Consider the following 13,721-nt stretch of genomic DNA (forward strand, 5'->3'; position numbering starts at 1 on the left):
CTTTAAACATGAAAATAGGATCCAACTTTAACTTATTACTAACTTAACCCCCTTCTAATTCTAAGCCCACGTGTATGTAACGTGTGTGTAAGTTCAGAAAAGTTATTTGATTCACAGTCCAATCTCACTTCTCATTCCTCCAAATTCACTGGTTGCACTGGTTACTGTGCATAGAATTTAACATTTATGAAGTTCACCAGGCTTTGGAGCTTGAAAGGTAAATGGTTACCACTTAGAAAGTTTTTTGTTGGTTTTCAAAGGGAGATTTTTGTTGGTCGCTGGACACAAACTGATTTCTTCCAGTCAGCCATGCCAGTGTCTCGCTGAAGAAACTTGCCCCATCACTGCTTTCCAGATAATAACCAGAGTTCCTTTATGTTTTTATTATTTCAAGAAAAACATTAGACAGCCAGTCCTCTCCTCTTGTATGGACCACCAGGCTGAACTAAGCACTCATAACCCGTCTTCAAAATGGGATTTCTCACAAGCTTGTCCTGTTCCAGTCCCACCTGCTGCTGCTGAACTCTCTCTCCCTCTCTCAGAGAAAAGCCTGTTTAACCCTCTCTGCTTTCAAAACCACATGACCCTCTTAGAATATCAAATTCCACTCAGACAGCCTGTGGCTCCAAACCTTATCCTCCGAGTTCTTTCATGTGTTGCTTTCCAAAACAACAATCCATTACTGAAGTCTCTATAGGCACTCCCCAAAGTTTTGGAAAGGCACTTGGAGCCAGACTCTGGCTTGAGCAGAGATCCAGTATTTTAAATGAGATCTGTTTTAAAGTGTTTCTATGTGACCTGCACTAAAATACAACACAATCTCTCACACCTCCAATTTGCAGGCAGCCTTGGTTTGTCAGTGTATGAGGCCATGGACAGATGTGTGGGTGTGGGAATGGGGCCCAGAATTGAATGGTTCCTCACTGGGAGGATCCCTGTTATTTACAGTGGACAGAGTGAAGGTGCTCAACAAAACAATCTCCCAGTCGCTGACATAGAGGAGGCCACATTGGGAACAATATTCCCCAGGGTCTGTTATAAATCTTTCACCTCCTGCCTTACAGCACCAGTGAACAGGACTGGGGTTCAAATTCCGCACTGTCTGCAGGGAGTTTGTGTGTTCTTGTGGGTTTTCCCCAGGGGGTCCAGTTTCTTCCCACCGTCCAAAGCCTACTGAGGGTGTAGGTTAATTAGCCAAATGGATTCATGTGGGAAATGGCCAGTTACTGTGCTGTTTGTGTACAAAAACCTAAAAAAGAATGGAGCTTTACCAAACTTTAGGTCTTATTATTGAGCAGTCAATATATGAAACCTTATGTTTTGGTTATAGTAATAATCATGAAGACTGTCCAATATGGATATCTTTGGAACCTAATTCTGTTACACAATGTTCTCATTTCTCTTCTTGGACCCTCTCTTCCCATAACTATAAATAAATTAACTAATAATCTGATGGTTAAACATATGTTGAGGATATGGATATAATTTAGAAAACATTTTGGTTTAATTAGATTTTCTCTCTTGTCCAATTTTTTTTCTAATTATTTTTTTAAACCTTAATGATTGAATGGACATTAAATGATTTAAAGATTTATTTGTCAAGGGGAGTCTCACTTCCTTTGAACAACTTTCAGTTAAATATAACCATATAATCACTTACAGCACAGAACAGGCCAGTTCGGCCCTACTAGTCCATGCCGTAACTACCAAATACTCATTTTTTTCATTTTCTAATGATTAGAGATTTTTTACAATCTCAATTACATACGAAGGGGACTGATAAGAATTTAATTGAAGTAATTTTTAATTTACAACTTTTTTATACTTGTTCATTATCTAACATTTATAATTTGTTGTTAGGAATAAGAGAGGCTCCCTCAGATCAAATTTAAAAAGCCTGGGAACAGGCCTACAGCTTTTAATTCCTGAAGAAACTTGGAATGTAATTTTCAAATTGGTCTATACCTCTTTATGTGCCTGCCACTCCCTTCTACAATTTAAAGTAGTCCATAGGGCTCACTTGTCCAAAGTCAAACTATCTCAATATTATGTGGTACAACTGGAGTTGGAGCTGTGAGTCAGAGGAGTAGGAGCTTGGATAGAGTGACTGGGTTAATTGGTCAAAGGTTAATTGGTCAAGGGGCCAGTAAAAGGAGTAAAGGGGGGGGGAGCGGCCAGCACTGAGTGAGTGGGGCACTGAAGGAGTGGGACTTCCAGCCTTTGGCTCAACAGGCTTAGGCATAAGCAGGCGAGGAGAAAGGTAAGTGGCATTATTTTAGCTCAGTCATGCCTATGGGGTTAGTGCTTTGTACTGGATGTCAGATGTGGGAACCATGGGTGAGTCCCACCCTCCCAAATAGCCACATCTGCGTCAGGTGCACCGAGATGCAGTTCCTTAAGGACCGAGTTGGGGAACTGGAGCTGCAACTTGAGGACCTACGGCTGGTAAGGGAGAGTGAGGAGTTGATCGATTCAACTTTCAGGGACATAATTACCCCAAGACCAGATGAGTCAGGTAAGTGGGTGACTGTCAGGGGAGGGAAGAAAAATACCAGGAAAATGGAGAGCACACCTGTGAATATCCCTCTCAGTAACACATATATTTTGTTGGATGCTGTTGAGGGAGATGACCTGACAGAAACTGGCAGCAGTGACCAGGTCACTGGCACTGAGCCTGGCATGGTGGACCAAAAGGTAAAGAGGAATGCAGTGGTCATTGGGGACTCCATTGTCAGAAATAAAGACAGGAGCTTCTGTGAGCCAGATAGGTATGCTTGCATGGTGTGCAAGGGTGCAAGGGTGCGGGATATCTCAAATTGGGTCCAGGGTATTCTAAAAGGGAAAGGCGAACAGCCTGATGTCTTGGTACATGTGGGTACCGATGACAAAGATAAAAAGAAGGAGGAAGTACTGAAAAAGGATTACAGAGAGCTAGGACAGAAACTAAGAAATAAGACAGCCAGGGTGGTGATCTCTGGTTTGCTACCTGTGCCAAGTGCAACTGAGGACAAAAATGGAAGGTTAAGAAAAATGAATGTGGCTGAGGGGCTGGTGTAAAGGACAGGGTTTTGGCTTGGATTATTGGGATCTCTTTTGGGGAAGGCATGACCTCTACAAGAAGGATCGGTTACACCTAAACCCAAAAGGGGTCAATATATTGGCAGCTAGGTTTGGTACAGCAGTCGGGTGCGGTTTAAACTAATTTGGCAGGGGGGTGGGAACCTGTATGATAGGGCAAAGGACAAAAGATAAAACAGGAAAAGTTAGGTTAGGCAGCGAAAGTAAAAAATCAGAAAGAGCAAGGAGGGTGAAAAAAGCAAATCTGAAGGCTTTATATCTTAATGCAAGAAGCATTCGGAACAAGGTACATGAATTAGCTGTGGAAATTGAGATAAATATGATTTGATTGGGATTACAGAAACATGGCTGCAGGGTGGGCAAGCCTGGGAACGTAACATCCCGGGTTATACGATATTTAGAAGGGATCGGCAAGAAAGAAAAGGGGGTGGGGTAGTATTGATGGTGAGAGAAGGGACCGACACGATTGACAGAAAGGATATCAAATCGGAAGATGCGGAATCTATATGGGTAGAACTGAGGAATAGCAAGGGGTGGAAAATGTTAGTGGGGGTGGTATATAGGCCTCCAAATAGTAGTGTAGAGGTGAGGGAAGGCATTAAAAGAGAAATTAGAAAAGCGTGCAATAAGGGAACACCTGTCAACATGGGAGACTAATTTGCATATCGATTGGGCTAGCCAAATTAGTAAAAATACTGAGGAGGAGGAATTCCTTGAATGTTTACGGGACGATTAGACCAATATGTCGAGGAACCAACTCGGGAGCAGGCCATTTTAGATTGGGTATTATGCAATGATAAGGGGCTAATCAACAATCTTGTACGAAGCCCTTTGGGTAGGAGCGATCACAATATGATCGAATTCTCACTCGACATGGAGAGTGATGAAATTAAAACCGAGACTAAGGTCCTGAATTTAAATAAAGCGAATTATGATGGTATGAGACGGGAGTTGAGTAAGATTGATTGGGTGGTGTTTATGGGGGAGTTGACTGTGGATAGACAATGGAAAGCATTCACAGATCTAATGGAGAAATTGCAAAAATCGTTTATACTGGTTTGGCATAAAAATAAACCAAAAAAGGTGACTCAACCGTGGATAGCAAGGGAAATTAGAGACAGTATTAGGTACAAAGAGAGAGCATATAAATTGGCCAAAAAAAGTACCACAACGGAAGACTGGGAGCAGTTCACGATGCACCAAAGGAGGACAAAGGGATTAATCAAGAGAGCAAAAATAAATTACGAAAGTAAGCTTGCGGCAAATATAAAAACTGACTGCAAAAGCTTTTATAAATATGTCAAGCGGAAAAGATTGGTGAAATCCAGAGTAGGTCCTTTGCAGTCGGAATCAGGGGAATATATAATGGGGAATAAGGAAATGGCAGACCAATTAAATTCTTACTTTAGTTCTGTTTTTACAAGAGAGGATACAAATAACCTCCCAAGGATGTTGGGGAACATAGAGACTAATGCAAGGGAGGAACTGAAAGAAATCAGTATCTCTAAGGACATGGTCTTGGGGAAATTGATGGGATTGAAGGCAGATAAATCCCAAGGGCCTGATAATCTACATCCTAGGGTACTTAAGGAAGTGGTGATTAAGATAGCAGATGCTTTAAGAATTATTTTCCAGAACTCAATAGACTCGGGATCACTATTATGGATTGGAGGGTAGCTAATGTTACCCCACTATTTAAAAAGGGGGGTAGAGAAAAAACGGGGAATTATAGGCCGGTGAGCCTTACATCTGCAGTGGGCAAAATGATGGAATCCATTATTAAGGATGTAATAGCGGAGCATATGACTAGCAGAGAAAGGATCGGACAGAGTCAACATGGATTTACAAAAGGTAAATCGTGCTTGACAAATCTATTGGAATTCTTTGAGATGGTGACAGGTAAAATAGATGGGGGAGAGCCAGTGGATGTGGTGTACCTGGACTTCCAAAAGGCCTTCGATAAGTTCCCGCATAAATGACTGGCTTCCAAAATCAAGGCTCATGGGATTGGGGGCAAAGTATTGATGTGGATTGAGAACTGGCTGGCAGGTAGAAGACAGAGTTGGGATAAATGGCTCATTTTCTGAGTGGCAGGCGGTGACCAGTGGGGTGCCACAGGGATCTGTACTGGGACCCCAGCTGTTCACAATTTACATTAATGATCTGGATGAGGGGATTGGATGTAATATCTCCAAATTTGCAGATGACACTAAGCTAGGAGGGGTTGTGTGCACGGAAGAGGGGGGTCAGGAAGCTCCAGTGTGATTTGGATAAATTGAGGGACTGGGCAGATACATGGCAAATGCACTACAATGTGGATAAATGTGAGGTTATCCACTTTGGTAATACAAACCAGAGGGCAGATTACTATTTGAATGGCAATAGATTAAGAGATGGGGAAGTGCAGAGAGACCTAGGGGTACTTGTACATCAGTCTCTGAAGGCGAGCATGCAGGTACAGCAGGCGGTTAAAAAGGCAAATGGTATGTTGGCCTTCATATCAAGAGGGTTTGAGTATAGTAACAAGGATACCTTACTGCAGCTGTACAGGGCCTTGGTGAGACCACACCTAGAGTATTGTGTGCAGTTTTGGTCACCTTATCTAAGGAAGGATGTTCTTGCAATGGAGGGAGTGCAGAGGCGATTCACCAGGCTGATACCTGGAATAGCAGGAATGACTTATGTGGAAAGATTGCGCAAATTGGGATTGTACTTGCTGGAATTCAGAAGATTGAGAGGGAATCTCATAGAGACATATAAAATTCTGGCAGGACTGGACAGAATGGATGCAGATGGGATGTTTCCAATGATGGGAAAATCCAGAACCGGGGGCTATGGTTTGAGAATAATAGGCAAACCATTTAGGACCGAGATGAGGAGGAATTTCTTTACCCAGAGGGTGGTGAATCTGTGGAATTCATTGCCACAGAGGGCAGTAGAGGCAGGTTCATTAAATATATTTAAGAGGGAATTAGATATATTTCTTCAATATAAGGGTATTAAAGGTTATGGCGAGAAGGCGGGGACGGGGTACTGAACTTTAAGATCAGCCATGATCTCGTTGAATGGCGGAGCAGGCTCGAAGGGTCGAATGGCCTACTCCTGCTCCTATCTTCTATGTTTATGTTTCTATGTTAACTCCAATTATCCAAAATTGGATACTCTGAAAACCTCATTTATTCAAATTTGTTTGGAGTTGACCTCAGGTTGAAAAAAAATTCACTCGACATTAAATTAGAATGACGATTTTCTTCATTTCAGGTAACTCCCTCCCCTTTCTCTTTCCATTTTTTACATTACTTTTCCCTATTGACATTTTAATCCAACTCTCTCTTTCTCAAACGGTGTGCCCCTGTCTCACAGAGACAGACAGTTGGAAGAATCCCTTGTCCCACCCTCATCAAGGAGAGCAGCCTCATAGACAGGAACAGGACTTCAGGTTCAGTGGAAACCCCTCCCTCCTTCCTTGGCACACCTGACTACCCAACATTGACTCCTACCATGTGCTGTAGGCTTAGGGGAAGATTCAGAGTTGAGACTCGGGCTCCGGGAGACTGGAGGCTGTCGACTCGCCAGTGAGTGTTCCATTGGCCCAGGAAGCCTCCCTGGGAATCAGCGGCAGCAATGGGTATGTGTCAGTCCTCGGTGGCATCAGGACGTTGGGGATCAGCAGTGGTGGTTGGGATATGTCGGTGATCAGCAACGACTAGTATTTTTTGGTAAGGTTAAACGTTAATTTAATGCTTAAAAAGCCTTCCCTTGTTGTTGATACAAGTGATTTGCTGTTGCTACTGGGCTGGTTTTTTTAAAAAAAATGACCAGTTCTATGAAAAAAAACGTTTATCTGACATAAGCATGGTCCTGATCATTTCAGATCATCGGAGTTGTACATTTCCTAAGAGAACTGATAAGAATTTAATTGGTGTACTTTTTAATTTACAACCTTCTTTATCTAACATTTATAATATGTTGTTGGGAATAAGAGAGGCTCCCTCAGATAAAATGTAAAAAGCCTGGGAACAGACCTACAGCTTTTCATTCCTGAATAAACTTGGAATGTAATTTTCAAATTGGTTAATACCTCTTCTTTATGTGCCTGCCACTCCCTCCTACAATTTAAAGTAGTCCATAGTCAACAATCTCGTTTTTATGTGGATGTCTTCTTCTTCTTTCTTTGGCTTGGTTGGCTTCGCGGACAAAGATTTATGGAGGGGTATGTCCACATCTGCTGCAGGCTTATTGGTGAATGACCAGTCCGATGCGGGACAGGCAGGCACGGTTGCAAGGGAAAATTGGTTGGTTGGGGTTGGGTGTTGGGTTTTTCTTCCTATGTTTTGTCAGTGAGGTGGGCTCTGCGGTCTTCTTCAAAGGAGGTTGCTGCCCGCCAAACTGTGAGGCGCCAAGATGCACGGTTTGAGGCGATATCAGCCCACTGGCGCTGGTCAATGTGGCAGGCACCAAGAGATTTCTTTAAGCAGTCCTTGTTACTCTTTGGTGCACCTCTGTCTCGGTGGCCAGTGGAGAGCTCGCCATAGAACACGATCTTGGGAAGGCGATGGTCCTCTATTCTGGAGACGTGACCCACCCAGCGCAGTTGGGTCTTCAGCAGCATGGATTCAATGCTTGTGGACTATGCCAGCTCGAGTACTTCGATGTTGGTGATGAAGTCATTCCAATGAATGTTGAGGATGGAGCAGAGACAGCGCTGATGGAAGCGTTCTAGGACCTGTAGGTGACTGGAAAAACAACCACCTGAAGAAACACACAAAGATCAGCATGTACAGTGTCGTCATACCCACGCTCCTGTTCGGCTCCGAATCATGGGTCCTCTACCGGCAGCACCTATGTGGATGTATCACCTCCTGAAAAAAGATGCTTCTTTAATTCATTAGTTCTACACATGCCAGTCTTGAGAAATATTGGATTGAAGAATTTCAAACTTTCTCTGCACTTTTTAAAGTTAATTTTAAATCTAATCCCCAAATTGTTTGGTGCTATTGGAAAGAGTGACAGCGTTAATGGCATTTGAGCTGCGTGTATTAGCTTTGATTTCTCTGATGACTTGGCAGGCGATATTGCTCAGATGGATGGACGTTACCCCGACTAATCACGCTCAATGTCTACGTGACCTCAAGAGAGGTTTAAACTTAGAGAAGATCAGATGCTCAATTTCCGATTTGAATTTAAAATTTCAAACACTGTGGAGACCCTTTTTGAATTACTTTCATAAGCTTTGATTTATAATGAAGGTAGAAATGTTGACAAATGTAATTTATCACTGATAAGAATTCTGACTCATTTTGTCCAAACGGCTTCTTTCGTGGTAGTGGGTCTAGATTTTCCTTTTTTATAATAAAATATCAATACAATATAATCTGCCTCTCTTTAACGACACAGAAGGAACTGGAGCAGGAATCGATGTTCTGCCGTTCACTAGACACTGGCTGATGCGGCCGTGGACTCAGCGCCATTTCCTCGCCCGTTCCCCACAACCCCAAGAACAGAGAACGCAGAGATCTACCTTTTCACCTTGTCACCGACGATTGGTTCGTGCCTGTTCCAGGAAGTGAGACTCGGGATTCGGGAACATCTTCAACTGAAAAAGATAAACGCTTTGAATTCTATCTCGTCATTGAGGTCACGGCAGAACAGTCGGCCACTCATTACTGTGCCTTACGGCTGGACACAGCGTGCAACAGGAACACAAGCTCAGCACAAAAACCCGAGCCGCCTGTCAAGAGACAGAGCACCTGATCCAGAGACGGCACCGACCCGCAGGTCAGGCCGCGATGACCCTTCCACGGGGGCAGGTGCTTGGGTCCGGACAAAAGCCGGTCACTGAAGTTTGAACCAGGCGTTTCCGGACTTGTCACTACAAGAAGGAAGCGGCCTGGTGCTGTCCACGTTTCTGGAGGATCTCTTCCTTTGGGAAGTTGGGTGAGGGGCTCTGTCATCCGGACCACGCCGCGGCCCGGCCGGTGGGGTGGCAGAGGGGCTCACAGTGCACGATTCCGGACCACACTGTCTCCCTGGCACGGGGAGCTGCGCACTATCCCCTGTCTTCCCAATCTCCCCACCTGCCCCTTACAAACCGGCGCTGCGGGTCCAAAGACGAGATCGTTGCCAGCGGCAGAAAGTAAAGAGGGAAAGTTCCGAGATGGAGGGGTCCAGAGAATGGGAGATGAGGAGGGAGACGGATGAGGAAGGGAATGTAGGGAGAGAGGTTAAAACAGTGAGTGGGAAGCGGTCGGCGAGGAGGGTGTGAATAGGCAGGGACATTAGCGGATTAACTCCCACCCGGGACCCCAAGGTCGGCCTCATGTGGGGGCATTCGCAGGCTATGCCCCAATTTATCTCCTTCCTACTCTTTCCCCCTCCCCCGCACTCACTTGGAGTTGCGGGTGCAACAGCTTGTTGGCTGATGTAGTGGAATGTTTCCCGACTTAAGGTGCCTTGTGGTGGTGAATTTAATTTTGGAAGAAAATTAGGGGGGGGGGGGGTAGTAGGGGAATAGCTTTTAATCGGTTGTAGTTTCAACGCTTGTGTTTTAAATGGAAGAGTCAGCGGTTTAAATTGAAGCTTAGACCCGCTCTCATCAGAAGATGATCTTGTGTGGATGACGGGATAGGAGAGAAGGGTGTTGGAAAAGGTGAGAGGGATCGGTGAGGGGACAGAGTGAAAGTGGGAAAGGGGGTGGGTGGAGAGTAACCAGTGACCACTGATACAGACACAATTTCTCAGGAGATTCATTGAACAATGAACCATTCGCTGTTCAGAAATGAGATGCATTAAAAATTTGAACAAGATATTCTGTAGCTTCAAGATGTTTTTGCAGCAAACCCGGCAAATTCGGAGGGAGGAAAAGACCAATAACATTGTTAAAGAAACGCGGTAAAGGTGCCAGCTTACAACTACCAAACTTTAAAAATTATTTTAGAGCCGCACAATTAAGATACCTATCAGATTTTTATCAAACAAGGGAAAAGCCAGATTGGACTAGATTAGAACTAGATAAAATAGGGGAGAAGATACCTGAACATATATTATGTAAATGGGATGAAAGATTGGTACAACGTAGGAATTCTCCAGTATTACATCATCTGCTCAATATTTGGAAGAAGATTCATGTAGAAAGGAATAAAACAAATTACCAACTACCAAAACTAACACTGACGCAAAATCAGCTAATCCCTTTTACAATAGATAACCTTTCCTTTAGAGATTGGGAGAAAAAAGGGATCAAAAGAATAGAAAATTGTTTTTCGGGAAATAAATTATTATCCTTTGAACAAATGAAGGACAAATATAATATAACTCACGGTACAGTGTTGGCATACTACCAACTGAAATCCTACTTGAAGGACAAATTGGGAAGCAGTCTGAGGTTACCAGAGGGAAATAATTTAGAATATGTGATTAAAGACACAATGATAATCAAAAAATTTGTAACAAACATGTATATTAAACTACAAGAAAAGGAGAATGAGGAAACAAGTGGTAAAACTAAACAAAAATGTGAACAAGATCCAAACATAAAGATAAAGAAGGAAACATGAGAGAAGTTATGCTCAGGAACTATGAGAAATACAATAAATACGAGGTTACGTATGATACAATATAACTGGATACACTTTTTACACCTCAAAAGTTAAATAAATGGGACCCAACAGTATCTGACAGATGTTTTCACTGTAAAAAGGAAATGGGAACAACAATTCATACAATATGAACATGTGAGAAAGTGAAAAAATTTTGGGAAGATGTAAACCAGATATTAAATAAAATCACAAAAAAGCAATATACCAAAAAACCCAGAGATCTTCCTCCTAAATAAGATAAAAAACAAAGAATTTGGACTTGATTTGGATGGTGCACAAAAAAGATTTGTTATGATAGCCCTAGCTGTAGCCAAAAAAATATATTATGTCAGCCTGGAAATTAGAAGATAACTTGAGAAAACAACAATGGTATATAGAAATGAATAAATGTATTCCATTAGAAAAAATAACATAATTTAAGAAATAATATTACAATATTTGAACAAATATGGGAGCCATACATGAAACATAATAGAGAAAACCTACCGGGGACATCTACCACCTAAAATGACAGAAGGAGAAGAGAATGAAAAGAACTGACTCAGTGGAATTTCTTGTTTGTTTTTATTGAGTGACAACATTGTTTGACGGGTTTAATGTATCCTATTTTCTGAACTTTAAATGAAAGGGAGGGGAGGTAGGGAGGGAAGGGGGGGGGGGGGAGAAAACGACGCTGTATATGTTCAAGAGGGAAAATGTATGTATCTTGATCAATGTGGTTAATAGTGTGAAAAATAAAAAAATTAAAAAAAGGGAGCCTTGTGTGAGAGATGGGAAAATTGATCTAAAATTATGAACATGGAAGAAACTAAAATTCATCAGTTAATGGCTGTAACCAGTACAAACAGGATAAGCTTGGGGGTTAGGATGCAGGAAAGCAGAGTCAGCACGATTAACATAAGAATCTTCTAGTCTTTGTGACAAGACCATAAGACTAAGAAAAGGAATGGTAAGGTACAATAGAATGTAGGAAGTTGAGGTAGTCTGGATCAGATAAAGGTCTCCTAGCCCTGGACAGAAGTACCAAGTCCTACATATCTAATTAGCTAACCATACACAGATTTATACATATGAAATTAGCCAACCCTAGATAGAATGAGTCAACTCCGCATACCAAGAGATTGTAGCCCCGAGAATCAGGAAGGTGTGAATAAGGACAATGACATGATGGGACACCCACAGGATACCCCCTGGTCCTCCAAGTGTACTGAAACTGCACGTAGGCAGGAAGGATTACCTATGCCAAACCCATCCAGGGGGCAGAAGAATGTAAGGGGGAGGGCACTCTGATACTGAAATTGACTGTATAAAAGTTGGGTGAGCCCCAGTATGTGTGTGTATTCCCAGGGTAAGGGGAAGCACCCAACTTTGCATTGTTGTAGTAATAAATGTTCTTTGTTCTCAATTTTTGTCTCGAGCAATTTCTTTAAAGGTACTTTAATTTCTAACAAATGGGGGCTCGTCCGGGATCACACTCCCTCCACTGACAGAGTACCCCGACGACGAGAGTAGGTGCACCCCGGCTGATTCAGCTGGACTCACGGGCGACGGGTAGCTGGTCAGTGGAAGAAGCGAGTGATATCCGAGAAGAGGCATTGAGAACAAACGACGGAAGGAAGCGCGCTAGAGCATTACTACTGGAACTCGGTAAGAGTAATTTTACTTGTTTATAAGTATGGGAATAATGGGTAGCAAGGAAGAGAGTCCTGGTTCAGGATGTGAACACCAGATAGCTACGTACAACCCGCTTGGGTTGATGTTATCTGAGTGGGGCACAGGAAAGACCCGTGGGAAAGACAAACTGACAATGGTCAGGTATTGTTGTATTGAATGGGGTTAAATACCCGGTTAAAGGGAGCTCCGTGTACTGGCCAAAATTCAATCCGAGGATGAATGGATGTGTCAAGCTTTGAACATATGGCTCTATCAAAACCAGAAAGACAATGTTGAGAGCAGGGAATGTGCAGCCTGCTGGCTCAAGGGACCCGTTGAACAACTGGTTTTGAATGAGAAAGAATTCAGGGATAAGAGAGAGGAGGAACCTTTTGTCCCTGAATCACAGGGTTGGGATGTGTTACATTCCCTCCCTCCACCTTATGTTCCTCCTATGCCAGCTCCTATCTTTCCTTCCCCTCCTATTACCTACCCTTCTGCACCTCCCCCTCCTCCCCCACCACTAGAGAAGAAAGAGGAGAACCGGAGTGGTATGGTGACTCGCTCACAAAGCGCTCGATTACCACCTCCGTTGACAGTAGAGGTAGAACATTGTAATTCAGAACAGCGTGAGATCCCTCAGGAAGAAGTGGCAGAACCCTGCGATTCACTTCTCAGGGAACAGGAACACAAATCTAAGAAACCAGAAATTAGCTGGATGCGACCCCTGCGGGAGGTTCCCGTGGGAGAAGGTCTGGGGTTCGTAAATGTGCCCCTGACCAGCACTGAAGTACGTAATTTCAAGAAAGAATTAATCTCCCTGATAGAAGATCCCCAGGGATGTGCCGAACAGTTAGACCAATTTTTGGGACCAAATATATATATAATATGGGGGTCTCGACATAGAATCCCCAGCAGGGGAACAATTGGTACTAACAGGTTTTGTTACCAACTCAGCCCCAGACATTAGGAGAAAATTACAAAAGACAGAAAATTGGCATGAGCAGGGAATAACCCAGCTTCTACAGATCACACAAAAAGCATTTGTCCTGACATCTGAGGATAAGCAGAAAGCAAAGGCTAACATTTTGATGCAAGCAGTTAAAGTAATAGTAGATGAGTAACATGGAAAAGGCAGGGACTGTGTGCCAGCTCCTGAATGTTGGGAGAAGCGTCGGGAGTGGGAGAGTAGAGACCAGAGATAATTTCATAAATCACGACTTCCCACTTCAGTCACTGACCAATATTGATTAAAATTCATGCTAAAAATTAAATGTCATAAATGATCGTTTTTCAATACTGTAGAATTAGCGAATTTTACTACCAGTTAATTCCAATTTATGAAATAAATTGTATTCAAATGTGATTTTGCACAGGGAGTACCTGAGAGTT

Source organism: Narcine bancroftii, chromosome 4 (assembly GCF_036971445.1).
Source record: "Narcine bancroftii isolate sNarBan1 chromosome 4, sNarBan1.hap1, whole genome shotgun sequence".
NCBI lineage: Eukaryota > Metazoa > Chordata > Chondrichthyes > Torpediniformes > Narcinidae > Narcine > Narcine bancroftii.